The 25,544-nt window shown below is 43.4% G+C and overlaps 1 protein-coding gene across 1 annotated transcript in view; it reads left to right on the top strand.

The window, feature by feature from the left end:
• Nucleotides 1–2,408: 2,408 nt before the first annotated feature.
• Nucleotides 2,409–25,544, top strand: part of ALK (anaplastic lymphoma receptor tyrosine kinase) — a 307,709-nt gene continuing 284,573 nt past the window's right edge. The window contains exon 1 of the mRNA XM_017812959.1: nucleotides 2,409–2,458. The gene's annotated coding sequence lies outside the window, so the exon portion shown is untranslated. The remainder of the gene's footprint in view (nucleotides 2,459–25,544) is intronic.

The following is a 25,544-nucleotide window of genomic DNA, read 5'->3' as shown; positions in this document are numbered from 1 at the left end:
GCCAGCACCTTTGAGTCTTGGTGTGTTGTGGCTTGTGAGCCAGCACCTTGGAGATGTTTCTTGTGAGGAGCTGAGAGCTTATAGAAGGGTCCTGTGCAAAATGAAGGGCTTGTCAGTCACCACTTGTGGAAGTCTATTGTACAAATTTCAGGTCTTGTCAGCCACCACCTTTGGAGTCTTACTAGTGGGCTAGTTGCTGGAGTTAAGGTGGCTCCACAGTAAAGCCCAAGAGTTCCCTGACCCATGGCCTGGTGTCTTTGCTCAGCCTCAGGAGAATTTGAAATGAACCTCACAGCCCTAAGCAAGTGTCGTGACAAGACTGAGACCCAAAGTCAGTAAAATTGAAAAGTGAAGGATTAGGGTTCATGTTGGGGAAGTGAATATAATGGACTGTGGAATAAGAAGAGCTGGGGGAAAACAAGGGCATGTCCAAAGCACATTATCTTCATTTGGGGAAATGCCGCTGTATTAAAAATGGGCTTTGAATTAGCTCACCTGTATGAGGCAGAATACAGCACACAAGGGTTTTTTTTTTTCCTATTAACTCTATTATTTAACTAATCCTTCGGTAATTGTCCTGAAGTTCCTTCCTCAATGTTTCTATACAGGAAAGATCATGGTTCCCTTTTCTAGCATCATGTCTGCAATTGCACTCTCTGGCATTACAATTATGGAGGCATTACACTGTGGTTCTGCTCCACAATATCTGTATATTAACATTAACTTGATATAAGCAGAAGAATAACCGCGTGACAGAATAATTGCACTCTAATGATTATATAGTTAAAGTACCTGGATTACAAAAATATACATGCATTAAGTATCAAACTAAAGAGATAATAATAAGTCATTAATTCATACAGGCAACTTCCAGAAATATGAATGAGTTATGATTAGCTATCCTAAGGCACAGCACTAATGTAATTACAGTAATTATATTGTATTTATTAAAGGTAAAAAAGGGGAAATTGTTGCACGAACCTTTCTTAAGGCTGTTTTCATTCTGAAATGGAAGAATTTTGATCAGTTTTTCAGAATGACTTATGCTCTAAGATTTTTAGACTTTCCCCTCCCTACTTCTCACCTTTTTCTTTTTTCTTTTTTTTTTCCCTACAGAGGAAAGACGTTCAGGGTTGTCTTGTGGATGTCAGCCTTTAGGCAGGTAAGGAAGGAAGCCAGGAAGGAAAGGAAGGGAAGAAAGGGAAGGATGGTAAGGAAGGGAAGACAGAGGGAAGGAAAGGAAGAAAAGAGAACAGCTCTGTCCATCATTGCCTGCACAGAGAGAAGACGCGAGGGACGCGGGATCCCAGAGCCCCTTACTACACGGGGCTCGGCGCCCGGTGCCCGCCCCCAGCCCCTCTGGGCCATGTGGAGGTGCGGCTCCAGCCCTGCCTTTCCCGGAGCGCCGGGCCTGCCCCTGCGGGCCGCAAAGGGCCGCTCTCCTAGCCCCGTGTCAGGGGCCCGTGGTTGCCCCATCCCCGTACCCGGGGACCGCTGTTCCCCATCCCCGGGACGGCGCATCCCCCGCCCGCTCCCGGGCCGCCCGGGAGCCGCCGGGCCATTTTTTTCTCAATGAACGCTCCGCCCGCCCCGCCCCCGCACATTTGCATAACGAGGGCTGCCGGGCACGCCATTGGCTGCTGGCGGGCGCGCTCGGGCGTGACGTCAGCGCTCGCTGGGTAATGCCTGCGTTGTGGCGGGTAGTTGGAGCCGGCAAAGCCCGCGCAGCGGCGGCGGCGGCGGCTCCGGGCTCCCCGAGCCGACCTGCCCGGCAGCCCCGAGCTCCCCGGGCGGACCGGCCTCTACTGCGGACCTGCACCGGCGTCGCGCTCCGCGGGCGCAGGACGAGGGGCTGCCGACCCTCCGCGGGTCATGGCCGGGCGCAGGCTGCCCGCCCGCCTCCTGGCCGCCGCCTGCCTCGCCTTGAGCTTGGCCCCGGGGGCGGCGGGGCCGCGGGAGAGCCCCGGCCTGTCGCGGCTGCAGAGGAGGAGCCTGGCGGTGGACTTCGTCGTGCCCTCGCTGTTTCGCACCTACGTGCGGGAACTGGTACTGGGCCCGCCGGGGCGCGGCTCGGCGCGGTGCCGCCTGCGCCTGGACTGCGCGCCCCTGCTCCGCGCCGCCCGCGGGGCGCTGCCGCGGGACGCGCCGCCCGGGCCCCCCGGCGGGCCCTCCGCGGCGGGCGGGCGGCGGCTGCGGCGCGCCAAGCAGCTGGTGCTGGAGGTGGGCGAGGGCAGCGTGCGGGACGGCTGCGCCGGAGAGCCGCCGCCGGGCTCCGGCGGGGCGCACCTGGAGTTCAACCTCACCGAGCTCTTCGCCTGGTGGCTCCGCGCCGGCGACGGGCGGCTGCGGGTGCGGCTGATGCCCGAGCGCCGCGGCGTCCTCCCGGGCAGCGAGCGCGGGCTGTCGGCGGCCATCCGCGCCGCCCGGCCCCGCATCCTGTTCCACGTCTCGACGGCAGGTGAGCCGTGCGTTGCATGCCGGGCAGCGCCCCCCGCCCAGCCCCCGCCACGTCCCGGCGGTGCGGTGTGTCCTGTCCGCCGGGACACGCGTCCAGCCGGTCCGCACCGTCCCGGTCACTGACAGCCCCGGAGGATGCGGGAAGCGCAGCTCCCCCGAGCAGCCGCGGCTTCCCCAAACGGCTTGCCCTTAAAGGCTGCGCTTTACCCGTGCGAAATGTACCGGGAGGCTTCGGTGGGGCCAGGAGGACTGTTTTGAAAGTGCTGAGACCTTGGCGTTTTGAAACGCCAAGAATTTGTATGATAGCCGCAAGCAAGACCCAGAGGTTAAAGTGTTGTTAGCCGAAGGACATCAAGATCAGGTTCTTTGAAACTTAATCTTAAAAAAGGATGCTTCCTCAAAGTGCTGCAAGTATTTTCAAGGTTATGTGCAGGCAGACTAGGGAACAGCATAAACGTGTTCTAAGCTGGGGCTGACCCCCGGTTTTTTACATTAGTGGTACTGGTATCAATATTATTGCCTGCTGGTGTTATTGGTATTAACATTATTCCTCTTTCTTAAACAGAAAAGATGATGGCTGATAGACAAACCTGCAAAAAGGTTTTCCTCTCAATTTTATGTATCTGCAACTGAGTTAATTTCTATCTCTTTTAAAACCACAGAGAATCCTTAGTGAACTGCACTGTATCAGCTACAATGTGACAAGAAGTTGTACATCAGGGGAGGCTCGTGTAGCATTGGTACTTCTGTGAAGAGAGAACCTGGTTTAGGATTTTGGTTCTGGTTGGCAGTGATTCAAGTCAGGGTATAGGGCAGCTCCTTTACCTCAAATCAGGGCTCTGCTTTGGGACAGTGATCAAGAGAAATTTCCATTCCGTGCTTATGTTGTACCTTTAACACAAGCTGTGATCCAGCCTCTCCTACTAAAAGAATATAATACCTAGAGGACTGCAGGGCTAAATAATTTGTCACAGTGAGGTAAGTTAGGTAGTTTTTATGAAGCTGTGTAGAAGTCAATGGTGTATCCCTGAGTAGCCACCTACTTAATGGGTGACGGAGTATACTTCAGTAAATTCACAAGAGACGAGAAATCAGTGCTGGGCTCTGAAGACAGAGTTGGAGCAACTGATTTTTGATGCTCATCTGAAAAGACGGGATAGCCACCTGAAGAACTACAAATGGAACCCATCTCGTTCCTTGCTACCTTGAAACAAAAATCAAAGCAGACTGTCGGAGCAGGCTGGGTGTGAGTCAGTCCTACAGCTGTGGCTCAAGTGAGGTACCCAGGTTTGCTCTTCCTGTGTTGGATCTGGCAGGGATAACACAGAGGTGTTACTCTCTACCACAAGGTGGCTAGGTGAGGCCAACACACCCTACCTTTTAGCAGGTCTTGCCTTGCTCCATTGCTGTAAAAAAAGAATAATTAAAAATTAAAGACACCAAAACCTACTGTCTCTTTTTTTTTCTGTTTGGGGAATTTATTGTGATTAGCACTTGTTTCGATTTACAGATCTCCTTCTTTGGCCTTAGTTTTGAATGCCATCTTGACTCAGGTACTTATAGCAATGAGGGAGCTGGAGGACATGCATTTGTCTTAAAGTATGAAGGTGTATTTTTAACCTGAGTGAAGGGTATACATGTGAACTAACAGTTGCTCTGATCTTGTGAATACAATGCAGATGGAGCTTTAACCAAAGCTAGTAAAACTCACAGGCTTTTACTGTGTCTGTTGAGAAGAAATGCATGTTTTTCCAGATCAGTAGGAAGCTATGCCCCTGTAAAATCATGTTGAAGACAAAGCTCTGCTGTTCTTACTGCAATACAGTCATGCAAAATCAATCACAGAGGATGCAGGGAAAGGAGGAGCAGAGGGAAGGAATATGGACCTCATTTATCGATATCAAAGTGATAACTCCTGGCAGCTGTTCATAATCTGTAAAAATCCTGGTCTCTTCCTGAATTCTACACCAAGGTTGCTAATGTGCTTAAATTGTGTCGCTATAAAATTGCAACTCTGCTTTTTCAGCAGTAACACCTTAGTGTAGTCACACTGCTGCTTTTGTAACGTGGGTTTGTTTAACAACATTAGAAATCCATTCGTACTGCTTGGCTAAGGTGCTGCCTGTGTGAACACCATGTGTCACTGCTGGGCTTAAATTTGTGCTGTGTAGCCCTGCTGACAGCAGGATGTGCTGACACAGTGGTAACAGCATGAACAGCATCCACCAGCCCCTAAGTGCAGATTCCAGCAATTATTGACACCATTGCAGCTAATGTGTACAGGGCTTAACTAAAGCCCTTCCTAAGGCAACCTAGCCTTTCCTTCGTTGGTTAAGCTAATTGGAAATGGATTTCAAACAACACAATCCTTCCATCAACAATGTAAAGCTGCTTCACTTATGTTGGCATACTTGGCGCTTTTTTTTCCCGTCTCCTCTGCTGGAGGTGCCAATGATTGCAGTACTTCCCAGGAAAATGTATAATTACCTTGCTAAATTATTTTTGCCAAATTATCCTCCACATGAGCGGCGAATGAATTATATTTTAGGATAAGAAAAAAATTGCAAGGGGATGAATTCCCGCTGACCTTAGGGTTGACAACAGTGTCCTGTAAATAATGCTTTATTGCCTTTAACTGTTATACTCTCAGATGCTGACTTAAAGATAAATTTAACTGGAGTGAACCTTTTCCCTTTTTAGCAACATGTTTGCACAAAGCATAAAGCACTTTATCTCAGTCTGTTACTGAACAACCAGTAAAGGATCTACTTATGGGCTGCTGCTGTTTTACAGACGAACCATAAAGTTCCCAGGAATTTCTATAGGGCTTTCCTGCAAATACTCTTGATGCCAGATTTCTCTCACATTCATCCTTGTGGGAACATATCCTCCTGCAAGAAAATGCTTCCATTTAGAGTAACTGTGATCCTCAGCCCATCTACCATTTCTGTGTCAGCTTGGTCTCAAAATTTGGTACAAGAGAGTCTTCCCCCCCTTGAAAAGGCTTTTGCAATGAATATTGTCTTCTTATCTTTCCCCCAGTGCTTCTCTGGGACCAAAAAAAAATAATTTCATTCATTTCTGTGGAAAAACACACAACAAAAAATGCAGAGGAAGGGAGAGGTGAGCTTGGACAGCAATGCAGTGTTGCAGATCTCTCATAGTTTAGGTGAACCTCAACTACTAGGTTGCTGTTGGATCTGTTCTCATTGTCTTAATTTTGACTGGAAATTCCACCCTACCTCCAAGGAAACCGTTCCCAAAAGAATTTAATCAAAACCAGTACATTGCCATGAGGAATTAAGCAGCTAGTGTGAACATTACTGTCAGGGGATTCCAGGCCAGATTTAATTCTGGTATTACAGGATTTGCTATATGGTGTTGAACTACAGTAGGTCTCTGTAGCAGGTACTCTGGACGGGTTATTGAGCTTCCTTGGGAGAAAAACCCTACCATTTGTCTGTACAGAGTACTGGCAACTAAAGAAGTGACTGAGCATTAACACTGACCACCCCTTGCACAAGTAATCCTCTGCTGCCGGGCTAAAATTACACAATCAGATAGGATACATGTCTTGTGCAGAAGTCTTGTGGGGGCCTTGTTGGCAAATCCATCCCGCAGATAATACAGTGTGGGTAGACTTGGTTTTAGGTTGTCCAAAGTGAGTGCTCTGCACTCACGTGGGCTCCGCAGTGATCCAGAGCCCTTCCACCCAAATCCTGCATTGGTGTTTGGATTTTTTTCATGTTAATGCCACAGGTAACCAGTTAACTCACTGTAGGGCACCTGACCCACAGATGTTGCTAAATAGGTTTCTTGGGTTTCTTGTGAGTTTACCTAGGAAGTTTAATAAGCTGAAATGGCCATAAAATAACTTCCCATGAGAACTAATTGCTACTTACATATGCAAAGGTGGGAAGCATATGTTAAGAAGGGGCATACAGGGATGAAAATGAGTCATTCCTCCCTCTAAAGGTCAATGTACTTTCATTCATGAAATAGATTTAACATTCCAATTATATTTTTTAAATAGCAATGCATAAGTTTTCATCCTCTGGCTAGGCGAAATATTACTCCTGCACTGTGGCCTTCATCTAAAATTTTATTAACTTGCCACATGTATTCTCCCTGAAACTCTGCATTCACTATGTACCAATGCTATTATAATGCTGAGGCAATTAGGCTTTACATCTGTAGGGTACTGCTACTACGCACCTCAACTCATTTGCAGAAGGAACCCTTTGCCTAAAGATTAGAAAGAAGTTCAGACTAGATAAAAATGTTTTGAAAGTAGACATATTGTAAATGAAAATCAGAGCTCCAAGCTGAAATCCGACTGTGGTAAAGTCCACAGAATTATTTCTGCATATTTTAGAGGTACCAACAGCATTTAATCAAGGCCTCTTAGTTATATTTTTCTTTTATTATTTTTCGGTTTTGTTTTTCTGCCTTCAAAGGACAGTGTTTGGGGTCGCGCCATACTGAGCAGAAAACTGGTAAAAGACATCAGTCGCTTTGCATTTGCTCTCTGTTTTCTTCTCATCCTCAACTGTACGTCACATCGGAGATCTGATCTTGCTCTTCTGATAAAGCAGAGGCAAAACTTCGTGGGTAAGGCTGAGACATTGCCATAGGGCTTCTAAAAGGTTTCAGTTGTAGTGCAAGTGGCTTTGCTCTTTTCTGCTGGGGTTTTGTTCTTTGCCTCAGTCAACGGGCCAGCGTTGCCGCTCCAAAGCTTCAGGAGAGCAGGAGTTGCCCCTGAGTTTACTCTAGACATGGACTAGTGCAAATCAAGGTTTTCCTTTTCTACCCTTGGATTGTCATGGGTGCCAGTGTGCTGCATGCTGATTACCAGTCGGTAAACTACAGTGAATCATGACTGTACTTAGGAGCACCTTTCCTTGTCCTTCCTGCTCTATTAGGTCTGTAGCACCTCTGTCTAGACCTCCAATCACTGGTGCTCTCCAGAAGTGTGGATTTAGTCAGCCCACAGTGCCTATTCTTGAACTCTAAATGCCTCTTGTAGAGGAAACCAACTGCGTAGTGATGATCTTGCCTGACTTCATGGGCAGCATGATGCTTGATCCTACTGCCGTCCTACGTGTTCCTGTCCAAGTCACTTCACTACTCCATCAGCACTAAGAAAACTCAGGAAAACTCGTAGCCTATGACTCTCTTGACTCATGGTGTCTTGAACACTGTTTCTGTGCTGATCACAAAAATTTGGCTTGCAAATCCACCAGACTTTCACAATAAAGCCACCAGACTTTGTTAATTTTTTGCTAGTTATTTGGCAGATAATGTTAGAAATTATGCTCAATCTTTGAGTGGTTCACGGAAAGCGTGCTGTGATCACATGTATTTTGTTTTCCCAGAATTAGGCAGTGTTGCTGATCCTAGATGGGTGTCGGATTATGCACAATGTGTTTGTGATTTCTAGGTCTGTTTTCTGCAAATTTTGTTTGCTTTTAGGCTCATTGTTCTTATGAATGTTCTTATTCATAGGCGTGTTCAGTAAAATAGCCATAAACAAACACCAAAAGGGACACAAGAAACAGTTTATTATGTTTGAATGAACATTTATGGCACCTTTTAAAAATATGTTTTCTCTAAACTTGCTGTGCTTTATTTCCACATCCTTAAAAACAGGAAATAAATACCTACAGCAAAGAAGTGCACTGGGACACTTAAGTGCTTTATTATACAAAAGCAGAGACACTCTTCAAAAGCAAAGGTAGTTTTGTAGGGTCTGATTGAATTAGATCCTGAAGTAATCTGGTCATTTGGTTCACTGCACATTTCACGTGAACACTACATGATAGGAAATAAAATCTGTGTTTGTGACAATGTTTGTGAATTAGCAAAAAAAAGTAGAAAAGGTGAGGGGAGATTGGCAGTATTTAGCACTTACTCACAAAATTTCCAACTAAATGAGCCTCATCTTAGTAAAGAAGGTATCACCTTTTCAGTACATCAGTGCTAATTCATTTGAAGTGATGGTGTTTTGAGTCCAAGTTGCTTCCCAAATGACAGCAAATTCCACACTGTGCCTGGACATTTGCAACTGATTCTCACACCAAAGCATCCACTTGGACTACCCAGAACTAGAGTACTCAAACTAGGCAATCTACTTTTTGGCACAAGTGATTTGCCTAACATCAAGCAGAGATTCAGGTTGCTTGCTTTCCAAATCTCTTTTTACCCACTGAGACACAGAATCTATTTCCTCAGAAGCCCTTCTGAGCTCAACAGGGCTGCTGAGACTGCAGTGCTGAGCTGACAAAGGTCCGTTATGAAATGTGCCACATTTGTCTTGCTTCTCTAATTCAGAAAGATTTGGTTGGAGAAAAATGTCATGGAAGCATAAATGCAGATTTGATAAGTCTGACCTTTCTTTTCTTGCGAACAATAAATGTCAGAAAGCTTAAAATGACAAGCTGGAATGGCTGGAGGTTATTTATGTGTTTAAATATTTAGGCAAGAAACACATTTTGAGACTAAAGTCCAATTTACATGAGTATTTTGATTTATGACTGAGGCGGCCGAGTAGCGTCATGGTTGTCACTATCCTGCTTAGCATGGCTGCTCAGAAATTCCCTGTAACAGCACAGATAGGACTTAGATATCTCTACTTTAAGAAGCTATAAACTATGTCAGTTGTAGTGAGGGAGAATCACCTTCACTTGCTAGTCAAGTAGGATGTATAACATGGTTGAAGTGTTCTGAACGTATCCGATAGAAAGAGTTGGTGGCTGGCTCCAAACTGACTTCAGACAAGTTTCTAAAAACAAGCATTTCTTTTCCCAAAGGACTTCAGAAGGTCGCTGCAAGAATGGAGTTCTGCTTTGACTTCCAGCTTAATTATCTTGCAGTATTGAGTCTGTCGTCAGTGACTCTGGCACAGAGTGAGCAGGGAGGAGAAGAGAATCACAGGAGGAACGGGGGACTCAGAAGAGGAGTTGTGTATACACAGCTCTGCCACTGACATGTCCTGTGAAACTAAATACTTCCCTTTGTGGCAGATACTTTCCTTTGCAAAGCAAGGATAGTTTTAACTGCTTTTGAACTCTGTTGGTAGAAGGTGCTTTTTTATGGATTACTAGTGCTTTTGCTTTCTAAGAACCAGATGCAGTCTGAACTCTGAGATTTCTAAGGGAAAAGCTAAAACAGCCTACCATACTGATTTATTCCCATCTCTGCAGTTAATAATCACAAGACTGCTCTTTCCTTCACTTCCAGTGATAGCAAACTTACAGTTTTGTATGATGCTACAAGAGACTCAGTTTCTGTTTTATTTTGAAAAATTATGAGCCCTGCCTTTGACTATTTAAAACAGCACACATCTTGAAGTCAAATTGTCAAATTTAGATTTGTGATTTGAATACTTTGTGCGGCTTTGACCAGGGTTACTTTGTAGTCCCATGAAACGGGAAGGTGGGATGGGCTGTGACCCCTTTGCCCATGACCAGCTGCCCATGGTGCTTTTTGGCAGCTGCAGATGGGAACCATCTCAATTTGCAATGAGGAGCTGCAGGTGTTGGCTGGTGGGTGCTGCCGAGCTAACCGAGCACTGCCTGTCCTGGGAATGGAAAACACGTAGGCAGTGGAGGAAGGTTTATCCTTTATGCTTTCCTACTTGAAGTATCAGAAATTTGCACAGAATGGGGAATTTGAGATCGTTTAAAAACTTCAGTGGCCTGCTTGTTTCTTCCTGGATTACACATGGCAACCGGAAGGATCTTACCATCTCCGCAGATGGTAAGATCGACGGAGAGATAGACAACAGGTTAGCAAAGGCATATAGTGCTTTTGGAAAACTCCACAAAAGGGTATGGCGTAATAAACACCTGAAGAAAAGCACCAAGATCAGTGTTTACAAAGCCATAGTGTTGTCTACTCTCTTATATGGTTCCGAATCATGGGTCATCTACCGCCACCACCTGCGTCTCCTAGAGCGCTTCCATCAACGCTGCCTCCGTTCAATCTTAACATCCACTGGTCAGATTATGTGACCAACACATCTGTTCTAGAGCAAGCAGATGTCACAAGTATTGAGGCCATGTTACTGAGAATGCAGCTGCGATGGGCAGGGCACGTCTCCAGGATGAAGGACCACCGCCTCCCTAAGATCCTACTCTATGGTGAACTTGCCACTGGCTACCGCATGAGAGGAGCCCCAAAGAAAAGATACAAGGACTCCCTGAAACAACATCTCAGCCTTGGCCATATTGATCAACATAACTGGGCTACTCTGGCCTCAAATCAGGAGGCCTGGAGACACACCATCTATAACGCAGCTGTCTCCTTCGAGAACACACGCAGGATCACTCTCGAGGAAAAAAGGCAGCGCAGAAAGAACCGTGTATTGCAGAATACACCATCTAAGGAGTCTTTCTGCTGTGTCTTTTGCAACCGGATATGCCTGTCACGTATTGGCCTCATAAGCCACCAACGTGCCTGTAGCAAATGTGGTTAGAGCCTTCCCAAATCTTTGTTCGGAAGCCTCGCCATGAACACATGGCAAAGTGGAGATATTAGGCACGAACCTTGTAACTAGATGGATCTAGAAGTGTGGGGCAGCCCTTTACAACTTGTCCCTAGCAACTCTTCAGTTTGCAAATATCGAGAGTCTTTCAGTCGTAGTCCAGTGTTTACATCAAGGCAGAAGAGCTACTTTTCCTGCTCAAAAAAAGATGCATGCTGAATCCATTTCAGACTGGGATTTCCCTTGTAGTAATGTACTGCAGAAAGAAAGTGGTGCAGTTTCTTTCTGCAAGCTTCTCCCCATTTCCTTACTGGTTTCATATCTTACAAAGCCTTGTGATTATTCAGAAAATCCAGGTACTGGATAGCCAGGAGACAGAGCAGCTATCTAAAAAAAATACACTTTTATTCAAATAAAAGAGAGAGGTCACAGAACAAACCTCAGTGATATCTCCCAACCCAATGGAAGCCACAGCCTCTTTCATCCCCTTTGCCCGTATCCCTGGTCTCTCCCCATTTCTCCGTTGGCTGGGATACTCCAGGGTTACAAGCTTCCTGACACGCCTACTATATATCCCCCATTATATGCTTGTTAGGTGGCTCTGAAAGTCACTGACGTTTTTCAAGAGGGAGGCCACAGCACTCTTCAAAATGGGGGACATGGGCACATGATACATTCTCTGCTGCTGGTTGGTCCCCCCGCCTCTGGGCAAACTGCACCTCTCTGTGACTGACAGCTGAACAACCCCTAACATGCAACTTCTTACTGCCAACTGTGGCTACACTACAAACTCTGCAAGAACACCTACTTATTCCCAGTATGATGAAAGAAAACCATGACTCTATCTTCAAGTTGCAGGCTGGGCAGAGGGGGAGCAGAAGGCTCTCTGTAAGGCGAAGAGCAGAGAGCACCTGCTGGTGAGTGCAAGGGGGAAAAAGCGGGGGCGGTGGAGACGGTGGGAGTGCAGTGTGAGATGGCCCTGTGGGGATTCTTGTGCTGTGTATTTCTTGATGTCTGCGAGGAAGAGGTAATACTGGTCTGGGCAGACATATTGGAGAGGGTGTTTCTCCATATGTCGTACTCTTTTAAAAAAGTTTTCCTTCCAGCTCAGTTTTAACAGCTTGCATGGTTCCTCTGAATGCAGATGCTGTAGTGCTGGTGAAATGCAGCTAAATATCTGTGACTTCACCTATTAGAAATCTGTGGTGATCTTTCAGAGCTCTGCAAGTTGCAGCAAATCTCTAATCACAACTTGTGCATTGGCATTCGCCTGCTGTTTCTACCGGCCCATTAAGTAATGGGCCATCTCAGATGCATCACAGAGTCTGGGCTTTTTATAGCCTCTTTCATGTTGGATTCTCAAAGTACTTTAAGCCTTATCATCCTTGGTGACAATGCTAGGCATTATTATATCTATTTTACAGAGAGATCATAGAAGCCAGGGATGGAAAAAGCATTATTTGATTATGTTAGACTGCAAGTGCTGAATAGAATTTTCTCATATAGAATATACTCCATAGTGATGTCTCTCTCTCTCTGCCCTTCAGCCAAAAGGCCAAGAAAGAACAAGAAATTAGAGTTGAGAGGCTTGATAACTTGCTGGAAATGCTGCAGCCGTTATTGGCAAAACTGCCTCCAAGTCTTCTCTGCTCCACACTGTGTTTGTGACACTTGTCTTTAAATAATCCTGGTTTTGTCACATTCCACAGTTTTTGCAGTATTGTTTACTTCTTAGTTTTGGGAGCATCTGTGATCTCCGAGCCTCATCTTCAGACATCACCCCATGGCCTTTCCCTTTCTAGGGCAGTGTAGGTCAGCATTAGAGAGTGTGATACAATGGTTATTTCTGAGGGACATTTCATTATTGATGCTAATTAAACTTGAAACTAATGAGAAAGGATTACTTTTCAAGGCTGGAGAGGAGGCTGGAATAGTTATTATGGGTTAATTATTCTTCTAAAAGACACGTTTTAAGTAACAATTCATTTTGTTAACTTTTTTCTTACGTTGTACAAGAGCCTTGTTTGAAAAAGATTCAAAATATAATTGCTGCACTGACCTCATCCAGCTCTCAATCAGTAATCTCCTTCCATCAGCAAAAGGTTAATAAAATCTTTAAGGAAAGGAATTCTGTGCCTTATCTATGTGTAGACAATTTAGAATAGGTCTCCATGCAAGTATTTCTTATTACCCTTCTGCATGATGTCTTTGGCATACTTTTTAGATTTGAAAAATGTTGCATTCCATAAAGCTTCCAAATTTAATGGTTGCTTTGCAAAACAGATGCATCACAGAGGCAGAGAGTGAATCTAGTCAGAGCTGGCTGAGAGTTGGCACATAAGTCAGAACTTGTTTCTTTCTTTTGAAAACTAGACCCTGTGGTGAACTTTAAAAATCTTTCCTCACTTTACTGGACAGCCCATGTCATAATTAGTATTTGCTAAGTAACCAAGGAAGGGAGGAGATGAGACTCATTTCAAATAGGAGCCAAGGTTTCCTTCTGTCTGGAAAGCATTATGGTTTTTGGTGGAGAGGTTTTTGGTGGACACACTGGTCCACTTTGCTCCTTCCCACCTTATGTTGTCCCTGTCTTCTTCTTGGCTCTTTGTAGAGATGACTAATGGCTTCAAATTGTTGCAATATTGTACTATGAAAACGGAAGGGAGAGCTGGGTTGATATTGTGAGTGCAGAAAGCTGAATAAAATCATAGAATTGTGTAGGTTGGAAAAGACCTCCAAGTTCATCAGTTCAAAGTGGTGGACTGCCAAGTCCACCACTAAACCATGTCCCTACATGTTCGTTTGAACACTTTAAGGGATGGTGACTCCACCACTTCCCTGGGTAGCCTATTCCAATGCTTGATAATCCTTTTGGTGAAAAAAATTATACTAATATCATATATAAACTTCCTTGGTGCAACTTGAGGCCATTTCCTCTTGTCCTCTCCTGTTACCTGGGAGAAGAGACTGAACCCCACCTGGCTACAACCACCTGTCAGGTAGAGAGCGATAAAGTCCCCCCTGAGCCTCCTTTGCTCCAGGCCAAACACCCCTGGCTCCCTCAGCTGTTTCTCATAAGACTTATGCTCCAGATCCTTCCCCAGCTCTGTTACCCTTCTCTGGACACACTCCAGCACCTCAATGTCTTTCCTGTAGCGAGGGGCCCAGAACTGGACACAGCATTCAAGGTGCAACCTCACCAGTGCTTAGTTCGGGGGCATGATCCCTTCCCCAGTTGTGCTGGCCACACTATTGCTGATACAGGCCAGGATGCCACTGGCCTTCTTGGCCACCTGGGCCCACTGCTGGCTCATGTTCAGCTGCTGTCAGACAGGTCCTTTTCCACTGGGCACTTTTCCAGCCACTCTTCCCCAAGACTGTAGTGCTGTGTGGAGTTGTTGTGACCCAAGTATTGTGACCCAGCACTTCACCTTGTTGAACCTCACACAACTGGCCTTAGCCCACCAATCCAGCCTATCCAAATCCCTCTTTTTCTGTGGACAGGAAGGATATCAGTCTTTATTAGCTGTAGGACAGCTTATGTGCTCCATTAGCCATTTGTCTGATGCCTTCTGTCAGGGCTCCTGCTTTGCATCTTGTGTTAATGTGAGGGCTGCGAAAGCAAATGCCCATTTTTGAAGATGGTGCTGTGAGCATCAAAGCCTCAAATGGAAGGTGGGAAGTTGCAGCTTAGGAGAGCCCTTGGTACTGGGGCAATTTACCTAGTGAGAGCACATTACAATCTGTCTTAAAAGGGCAGCATTCACCTGTCCCGAGTTCAAGAACATCCTCCATCTGGGTGCAGGTATCAAGTTCAAAGATAAAACACTCTCTGAGTAATCATTCTTGCCACAGGACTCAGCCTGGCCAGTCTGTGGGATTTGGGGTAATATTTGAAGTGCTGAGTCCCTTTTGCGGTTAAGGTTTTAAATCACACAAAGATTGATCAAAAGCCCAGTGTTTCCTTCTCTGCCTTGCCAGCCTACTGTCCTTTATCTCTTGAAACAAAGCAGCATTAACTTTTAAGATCTGATTCAATAACGTTTTATGGATAATAATTATGACTGATACTAAGCCTTCAGCAACCAGTCTGTATGGAGATTTAATGTATTGAGGTTTATTACTAGTGTAACCTATCTTTACGTCGGTTGTAAAGCAGGATCAACTGTACTGATAAGAGGAAAGAGAAATATCAATGAACTGTTTGCCTCTGCTTCTCTGCAGGGTGTTCATGTTCCTGCCACTTAATATTGCTAGCACGGTGGGAGTTTGCTGGTGAAGAGTTTTTGTTTACAGAGTCTGTTTGCGCAACTGCAGCGTGAATGAATGAATGAATGAATGAATGAATGAATGAATGAGTGCATGAATGAGCTAGAGCAATCCTGTGCTGGAAAAGGAATCCATTAGTGGATAGACCCTGGAGACCAATTGATCATACTTTCCTTTTTAATACTAAATGTGTGAATGCAAAGTTTTCAGAGATGCTATTTAGAGATGAGCTTCGCAACCCTCTCTGAGACTTATCCCAATAGTGGAAGTTATTAAATATATGAAACTTCTCTAAACACCTCATATTAGTGATTTTTTTTCCCAGAAGTTTTCCAGTTTCCCTGATCTCATCAGGACATAATTGTATGTACACATGTCATAACTTCTATGGAGATGGTCCCTAAACCAAACTGAAGACCAGGCTGAGCAAAAGAAAGCTCTGGTTTCTAGGTCCTTAAGTGCTGTGCACAGTGGTCTAATATAAACGAAAATATGAGAAAGGAAACTTGTCATTTCCATAGAGGGTTTTCAAGGAAAATTCTCTTGGTGTATTGGTGCTGAAAAAGTCACCTGAAGAACCCAGGACTGGGTCCTTGCTCAGCTGAACTTTGTGATGTTCATGCATCATTAACTGTAACTGTATTATATAGTTGCCTTTTTTGCCTTGCTTCTCCTCATAACTTTCTGTATAAGGAAATCCACATCCCTGGTAAGTTCAAATATGATGCTGTCTGCTTGTGTCCTTTTTGCCTTTTTGATGGGAAAGCAGAAGGGAATTCTAAAGTGCTCTGGGAGCTACATGGAGGCCTTGCTTTGACATCTCTAAATATGTGAGTAATGGGGTGCTTAGAACTGATTTTACTTGTGACGGATGATCAACAATAAGGAATCACAAATTGTGGGCAGCAGAGCTTGGAGAGGAGAGCTGCTCCACAAGATTAATGGGAAGGGAGACCTTTAGTGTAGTGAAAGACACAGTTCCAGCTTGAAAACAGACAATGACACACTAGATCGAGTCTTGAGGATTTGAACAGTCAGGTTCCCTCTCCAGGCAGCAGTCCTGTGCATTTGTAGAGCCCCTCCCTAGGTAGGGAACACTGAACAGCTGCAAGACAAATGCACTGTAGTTCTCACTTCACCTGCAAGTGAGTACACCAGGACACCGAGGTATTGGCTTGCCAAAGGGCTCCATAAGCTGGGGACAGGGGTGTTGAAGGAAAACTAGAAATTTCTATTTGTTCTAAGAAGTGCAAGCCAATAACAGAAACAGGATGAGACTGCAGTAGAATGCAGCTGGGTCTGATCACTGCAGGGTTTATTTTATAATCAAACATTTTCCTGTGGAGAAATTACCTCAGACAAATCATGCAAGTGAAATATAATTGGGAAAAAAAAAACACCAAAAACCCCAAACCAAAACCTTGTGTCCACTTTTAATTAGATAGTAATTATCTTATTATCAGGAGAAATATGAAGTTTAAAAGAGAATAAATATCTCTACTGAAATAATAAAAAAACCTCAATAGGTGAAAGTGTAGCTTATCCTTCCCTTCTACTGTAAGTTGCAAGCTGTATTAATCTGAATGTCATAACTACAAGACTATGAGCAGGAAGCAGAATTAGCAAAATGTTAGTGGGGCCAGCTACAGGATCATTGTTATGATTGCAACTGTTATTCTCTGTCTCTGACAAGGATAATAGTGTGTGGAAATGAAGCCAGCAAACATGTAAAATTCATCTAAATATAGAAGACCAAACAGCAAATAATAACTGGACCAGTAATCAGATGCAGAAGGCCTTATCTGTAAGTACACTGGCTTGAAAGATGGCAGTGCTGGTAGATAAACATTAAGAGGACTATGAAGCTGAGGATAAATAGAGCAATATCCTCTAAACAGTAAAGAGCTGGAGCATAAGACCCTGGAAAGACATTCAGGACTTATTGCTTGAGAAAGATCCCTAAAGCTGTCAAGCAGATGTGCAGCTGGTAAGTAGATGACTCGCTGAGACGTTGACTGAAATGGTAGAAGAAATAAATCAGAGGGGATTGCATTAGTGTAACTGAAGGCAGTACATTACTTTGGTTTGAAGTATAGTGTCCTGTGGAGAAAGCAATGACTGTCATCCCATAAGAATGATCAAACTGAGTGGAGACAAGTCCCAGATCTAGGCTGTAGCAAAGGCAGGGGTTTCTCCTCTGAGCAGTCATAATTTTCAGGTTTTCGTGAAAGCCTTGGACTAGAGTTTGATGGGAGGCCTAAGGGGCTAATCCTAAATCTACTGAAGCCAATGGCATCTTCCCATTGTACATCTGCTCCACTCTCCTGCTCTCAGGTACAACCAGGCTGGGCAAAAACTACCTTTCCTGCTCTTTGCTATCAGGCCATCTGCTGTGAGTGCACAGGGAGACACAGCACACCTCATTTTTTTGTGTCGGAAGATAAGAAATAGAACTTCATTTCATCTTTTTTTTTTTTTTTTTTTTTTTTTTTTTTTGCCAGACCTTAGTCTAGATGGTAAGCAAAAGAAGACATTGGTGCTAAGTTTAGTGACCGAACCAGTATTGTCTGTGCTGTCCATACCCAGGCCAAATGAGCACAAGTTGTTACGAGCCCTTGTTCTTGAATTCTTACTGTTTTGTGGAAGGGGCTTTTGGTCCTGACTGTTGCACTGTAGCATGTGTGTTAGCCATTAAACACTCTTGCTGTAGTGAACTCCTAGGCCTTTGGCATCCATACTATGTCTGGGCTTTGGGTTGAATGAGAACAAGGGTAACATCAGTCCAATAATGGGAATGAAGGAGCAAGAGCATCATAGTGCAAGCAAAGGGGAAAACAAGAGCTCTCCAGAGTCCAGTAAGGAAAAGCTTGTTAGAAAAGAAAAAGCCGACTAACTTGAGATGTTCATCTGAATGGAGAACACAACTTTTCATCAAGAAGGGACAGAAAATGCCTTGTTCCTACCTCTAAAATCAGTTCCAAAGTAGCTGTGATAGTCAAACCATCTGCAAAGATAAAACCCATCTGCGAAGATAAAACCCATCTGCAAAGATCTGAAGTATGATCTTGTCTCTTAACATGGTTTTTATCATAACTCTCATCCCTTTCCCCAGAAGCACTTGGGGATGGCAAAGTGGGGTTCAGATTAAAATGCTCAAGGGAAGGAAAAATAATAGGAATGTCAGACTAGATTTTATTAAAGTCACATCAAGAGAATTATCAGAAGGAAGAGCAGGCAAAATACCTAAATGAAAACTCTTATCCAAACTAGTTTACAACTAATGCAGAAGTGCCTTTTAATCTCCTGTGTTAGTTCAAGATAGAATAATTCAGAATTTTTTTTTCCTAGTCTGTAAACTGGTGCAGTGATTGTTCCTGTGGGTAACATCCTGTGACACATCTGTTTTATTCATAGTTTTGATTTCTTGGCAAGACCAAGGCTTATTTCTCATGGTGCACTGTGAGCCATCTTTGTATAAACTTAGATTCTGCTGTAGGATTTTTGTGCTCATGCTGTAAGAAGATAAAGTGAAAAAGGGCAATTTTTGAGCTGCTCCAGGCGTATCCCTAGCCTTGCAATGAAAGCCTGGTTTTCAAGGTAGCTTTGAGAACATGTTTCTCTGTCTAAAGCCTTATCACTGACCTTCCAACCCTGGTCACTTCTTCACTAAAGCCCATCTCCAGAACCTCACGGGCACTTCCAGTTGTCCTGAAATGATCATTGTGTCTGTTGAGAACAGAGCCCTGCAAGGTCCAGAAGCAGTTCTGTCTGGGTAAAACACAGGTATCTGTAGCATCTATTGTTGGTACAGATTGCTGGGGTCACACACAGTGGATTTCAGATGTTCCTTTCAACTGTGTGCCCAAGGACACGGAGGGTGCTTGAGTTCTGGAGCTACGGTTTCTTGAAGGCTCAATTTTGAAATTCACCTCTATAAAAAGTCACAGGTAAAAGCCTTCTGGATTCGAGCTAAAGCTGGAGCTGGTGCAGCACAGGGGCAAGTTCAGCTCTAGTGACCTGAATCTCACCTGCCTTAAATGCAGAGACCAGCTGAGTTTTATTTTCCAGGAAAATCCATTGTTTGTTGTCATTAGAAGCTTCTGTGTTAAAGCCTTTTTTTTTTCCTGTCTGAGCAATCTAGGTTCTGTGTTCTGTGTTGCAATTCTGTATTACAGCAAGCAGGAATCCTTTCCCAAAACAGCCTATTTCTCCAAAGAGGCTGATTGTGTTGGAAGTTGTGCTTTGCTGTGACTGACGTCATGACTTGATCCTACACAGATCTTCCTTGATGTGACTTCCTCCACAGGGTCCTTCCCAAGTCCTGTTTTTCATATTGCATTCTGAACCAGTAACTCTTCTCTCAAAGGCGCTCCACAAGAGCAGTGTGCTGCAGCTCCTCCAAGTAGCACTAAATCTGTGACAAACCTAAGGGACGTTCCACAGCAAGGTGATAAACTACTGACTTGTCAACTATTTTGCTGGTGAAATGGGAAATGAGGCAGGCAGCTTTACCCTTTAAAGTTGAGAGAGATAAGGGCAGTTTCATAGTCAGCCATCAGTGTTTCACAATCATCCATAAAATAAAGAGTTACTTGTTTTTTAAACTGATGTCTCAGTAGTGAGTGACTTCATTTTTCACTAGTATTCATGCTTATTCAAAGCAGAAGATATTTACTAGTGAATTAAACAACTGAGATTTCACCTCTTAATCATATTCCTTGAAATACGGTTTTTAAAATGTTCATATTTGTAGCTATTCATATTTGTAGGTGAGGAGGTCAACACAAGTAAAACGACACCCAAGAAAATGACAAACTGCTAGAGTTGAGAGGTGCAGAAGGTGAAGTTTTGTAGCAGTTCCATAGTCTTTCATGATCCTGGTTTTTCAGTAGAATAATAACATCAATAAACCTTGTGATGTTGCTGAAGAAAGTAGGGAATAGAAGTGAATTTGGCTTTCTCCAGAGGCGTGCTAAATAGGTTGTGCTGTAATCTGAGTCATTGGGAAACATCTCTGATGCAGCAGGGAACATGAGAGACTCTGACCTACTGTTGTTTGATCTTGGAACACTTCATGGAGTTCAGTTTGTTACTTTCTTCTCTCTTTTTGGTGTCTCATATGATTTACCCATTAGTGTTGATGAATGCATGCTGCTGCCCCAGTGAAGGCCAGTAGTGCACCTGCCAGGTCGGTGCTTGGCAGTGGGTGACGATGGGTGGCATTGCCAGTGGTGCCGCCGCTCTGGAAAATGAGCTTCCCTAGGTCACTACAGCCCTTGTGCCCCCACTGGAACTGTGTGTCTGCAATAACATGTCAGCTGAGCGATACCTGAAGGTCATGGCTTTCCTCTCCACCTGGATGAGATATGTGAAGTGCAAACACCTGTACCACTGCAGTTTGATTAGGAGCTGCAGAGCACTTCCTTGATGCACCAAAAACTTAAAGAAGTTTTGTCTTCACAATTCCTAAACGGGTCCAGAAGCCCTTTCCACCCTTAACCAATCTGTGATTCTGTGACTGTAAACAGCATCAAATAGGATTAGGCCTGGCTTTTTTAGGGCAGCTTGAGCTGTGCTGTGTTACGCTGTGCTACATGCTCTTAACTGTATTATTCTGTCTTTTTGTGAATGCCAGCAATCTAAGTATATTTGCTTGGAATAATGTGCTCAGATTTATGGTTTTCTGCATACGTGATTGCTCACCATGCACACCAGCAGAATAAAGCAGTGCCTCTCATTAGGGAACTGACAGATTTTTGACAAGATTGTCGAATCCCAAGTCATGCATGAGTTCCCTAACTGCTTTAGGGCACGGCTTGGGTGTCTGGTTGTTACATAGGACTCGTATTTGGCTCACTCAACAGACAGCAGGTCATCCCATTGACACCTGCCCACTCTGTTAACAGACCAGTGAGCCTACTGCTGTCTAATATTTGTATGATAATGCAACACAGTTGAGAATTGATTTATAAAATGCAGGTCACTCAATAGATGCAGCAGCCAGTGAGGGAGCACAAGGTGACAATGAAACAATTCAGATTAGCAAGTGGGGGTTTGCAGCTGCTTGTGCTCTAATTGCATCTCTCCAGATGTTGCTGGGATGGGCAGGAGAAGCCAAGCAGTCTCAAGGCATAACCATATTTCACTGTTCAGCTTTCCAAACACTCTTCTGTGGTCTTTAGAGAAGAGAGGATTTAAGGACCCCAAGCCTTTTCATCTTCTGTGCTGTCAAATAAACTCTGTCATTCTGAAGTAATATTTCCTGGGCATTTTTTTTTTTCCCATAGATTTCTTTTCACATTAAGATCAGCAAAAACTCTTTCTGGGAAGCCTGATTAAAAATGCAGTTCCTCCCAGGAAAGAAAAGAAAATAACATTTTCGGCATCAAAAGAGATCACAAAAATATCATGAAAAAATAAAAGGAATTTTGAAGATTATATGTTGCAGGAAAGTAGGTAAAAGTGACCTAGGGCATTCTGTTGTTTGTAGAATAGTTTATGTTTTTTTGAATAGACATCTGCTAAGAGTATAGGTGATGAAGACTCTCAGAGACAAGAAATGTGCTGTTTTTGGATTAGCTTCAAGAAAGTTATGAAGATAGCTAATTTCTTTGTGAAATTTACTCTTTTCTGTGTATTAAAAACAAACAAACAAAAACCACAAGAAAGCCCAAACAAAGTCCTACCAACAAAAGGCCTACGAAACTGCTGTTTCTTCTCAACTACATGCTGTTAGCATTGCTAGGAACGCAAACACAAATGGTTTCCAGCTCTGTTTGCAGACCTTTGCCTCAGGATCAGACAGGGGTGTTGTTGAGTGAGGCTGTGTAAGTACAAAAGGTGCTTTCCTATTTTGATCTTTTGAGCTGAGTTGTGTTCTCTGTGGTTGTGTAATCAACCATGTAACTGCCTGCATTCTACTTGGGCCTTAACTTTATTAAGAAAAGAGAGAAAATCTCAGGAAAAGAAGTAATTTGTGCTTTGGTCTTTTTGACGTTGTACAAAGGGTGTAGAAGAGAGGATTCCAGTGGCTTCAGATGTTACCTTCTATATTACATATGACCAAAATACTTTCAAACAGTGTCCTTTTTATATATATTTTTCCAATCCAGAACAAGTAAAATGGAGAGACACTATTTACAAGAGCATGTATAGAACAAGGAGGAATGGCTTAAGACTGAGAGAGAGTAAGTCTGGATTAGATATTAGGATGAAATTCCGGTTTTGAGGCACTGGAACAGGTTGCCTAGAGAAGTTAAGGGTACCCCATCCCCGGAAGTGTTCACAGACTGATTGGATAGAGTTCTAAGCAACCTGGTCTAGTGAAAGGTGTCCCTGCCTGTGCCAGGGGTTTTGGAACTAGATGATCTTCCAACCCAAACTATTCTATTATTTGATGATCTTTAAAGAAAAATAAAATCTAGCGAGATCGATACCATTTTGTTTTGACAGCTTGAATTCTTTGCAACACCGTTGCATTGAACACTTCTCCAACTCTAGTGTAACCTTCATCTGTAACCAACCCCTCTTGTGTTTCCTCCTCAAACATCCTTTCAGATACACATACATTTCAGAGGAAGAGAATAGGTTTAATGTTATTAGCAAAAAATAATGAGGCTTGCCCACGGCCCGTGTTTTATCAATAACTTTTATGAAGTGTATTTTGCATCTTGAGATGAGTCTCGCATTTCAGCTTGGAGCAATGCATTGCATACTTGGAAGGCAATGGAGACGGTCTTTCCAGTGTCTTTCATCAATCATTTAAGATGAGTTGTGTAAAATCCAACTGACCCTTCTATAATAACTAGGGGCAAATAGCTTTGAATTGTCATTTTGATAAATTTTGGAGTATTGGCAGTGTTATGGGCTAAGGAACCAGGCATCCAAGCCTTTCATCTGTCAGTGTCATTATGAAATATCTTAAAAGAACACGGGGAATGTGTCCTAGTGATTCAATAAATCTTATCTCCATGAATGAGTGGATTTTGCGTGGTTTTATAATCTACTGAACTCTAATAGCCTATATCCTTTGCTTCAAAAATAGCTGTTAGAACAAGGTGTTTGATGAGTCTGTGTACTGTTTTTCTGCAACCCCTTAGATTTGTTTATGTCAATGAATGACTTTCAGTGGTGAATGCCATAGCAATTATTGACCTATGTGGTACATGCATGATTTTAACAATTTATTGTGCGATAAAAACTAACCCTTTACTCTTCCCCATGTTTCTCTGTAAATACCAAAGGCAGGTACAACACTTTTCACAGCAACGTTACAAGAAAAAATTCAAAATTAGGTGAAATGATTTTTTGACGTGTGCCACCAAATGAAATGTTGGTTTTAGTATCCTATCTAATGTCTGTGACATGGTTGGGGCCTGTAATGATAATTTAGTGCAGTCTGAGGACCTCTTGTGTTTTATTGTATTCAACATTGACTATGTGTCAGTTTTAGCACAGATTAAAAGTTGAGTTCATAGCTTCACAACCACAGTTTAAATGAAACACAAATAATGATATCTGAAATTAAAATAAGCTTCCATGATAAGAAGGGTCAAAAGTCCTGTTTTTTTCAGCTGTTACCATTTCTTTTCATTTTTGGGGAGAAAGGAGGAGAGGAGAGGAAGAGTGGAAAGAGGAGGAGAGAAGGTAGTGATGGTACCTTGCTGTTAGTGAATATGAGGCTGTCATAAGCTGATTTCCCAAACATGGGGTATTTCTAGGAAAATAGCATGGATAGTGATGCAAATGCCAAAGAACAAGTCCACACATAGGAATTCCACGTGAAAAGACCCTGGCTTCTAGCGAAAGGATTTGTAGGGTATCCCATTAGGAAATAGACAATTATTTGAGTTATCTTAGGTGTACCTGACACTTCTAGATTATTAACCATTCTCCACAGTTTCATGTTGAGTCATCATGACCACTCTTCATACTGAGGCCAGGAGAGCAACGTCCTTATGAGATATTTTGCCCCAGAGAAGTTGCAGGCGTCAGGCAAGACACAGTGAACAAGGCAGACATCCACATAAAGAAATTGTGAGCAGATGTGGTAGTGCAGGAGTGAAGTGCTGGGCTGCCAGGTGGGAATGAGAGTGTCTTCTCTCTGTTTTTTGTTTTTTATTGTTCAGTGGAGATAGCAGAGCCAGGGATTATTAGAAAGCTTCATATTTACTGCGTTTGTATTTTATGGCTGTAGTATGTGTCCTTCTGCTGTGGATGGCAGAGTTTTCCAGGTGCTGCCTTGCACTGAGGAAAGATCCTGATTTTCCTGAGCACCTCTACGTAGCACTGCTGAAACTGAGTCATTATTTTCTACCAAAGATAAGGTTCCCCATGCTCTGAAAGCCTGGATAAACATAGCATTTCGTCAATATGTATCTGAACAAAGCATCTGGGACTAAAATTAGAATCCAGGAAGGAAAAAAAAAGAGTGCAGGAGTGTCATTTGAGAGCAGATTCAAGCTGAGTTTTAATGTATAATTATTTATTTTATTTTATTTTATTAATGTAAACAAAACTGTGATTATTTTTTCACTAATTGAACTTGTTTTTAACTGCCAGCTTAGATTTCTGTGACCCTGTGTTTTCAAAAAATTAGGCAGCTTAGTTTGATAGTGAATGAGAAGTTCATAGAGTAACTTAGAAGAAAAGAGCAAATTGACCTGGTGTTTTGAACACACTGGAAAAAAAGGCTCGACATGAGAGAAATATGAAGAGGCACCAGCAGTGTTCTGACAGCGCTGATGAATGGCGGGTGGTCACAAGCCTGACTGCTTCTCTTTGGTTGCTGCCTGTGATTCTCAGGCAGGTGGGTGAGAATGTTAAAGGCCTGACACATGGAGTGACAGATACCCTTAGTGCTTGTGTGCGCACTGCAATGGCTTAAAATAGAGCCAGCTGCATGCATAATTAAGGAGAAATAATTGCAAGGCACTTATGTAAATTATCTTGTGCTTCTTCTCCCCCCCCTCCCTCCTATCCTCACTCGGTGTTTCCACCACAAAGGTCCCATGGCCAAAGATTCACTTAATTAGTGAGAAAAAACTAAAATATTATGTTTAGAGCAAGAAAAAAAATAGTTGTTTTCTGTAAGAGAATAAGAACACCATATGAGTTATGTGGCTCATATGTGGCTCGTATATAGAGTCACTGTTGGCAATCTGGCAGCTCGTTATACAAACAAAATTAATTTTAGAAACCTGCATGTAAATTTAGTGGTTCTGTCATTCTTTCTGTCTTGTAACTCAGATAAATATCTTATATTTCTGCTAGCTGAAATTCTGCCTACATAAGCTTTTTCATTCAGCCTGTTAGAATCATTCTGGCAATATAT

The sequence above is a fragment of the Lepidothrix coronata genome, unplaced genomic scaffold, assembly GCF_001604755.1.
Source record: "Lepidothrix coronata isolate B3197 unplaced genomic scaffold, Lepidothrix_coronata-1.0 Scaffold38, whole genome shotgun sequence".
Taxonomy (NCBI): domain Eukaryota; kingdom Metazoa; phylum Chordata; class Aves; order Passeriformes; family Pipridae; genus Lepidothrix; species Lepidothrix coronata.
The sequence above is the reverse complement of the archived record's forward strand: the minus strand, read 5'-3'. Positions and strand labels throughout refer to the sequence as shown.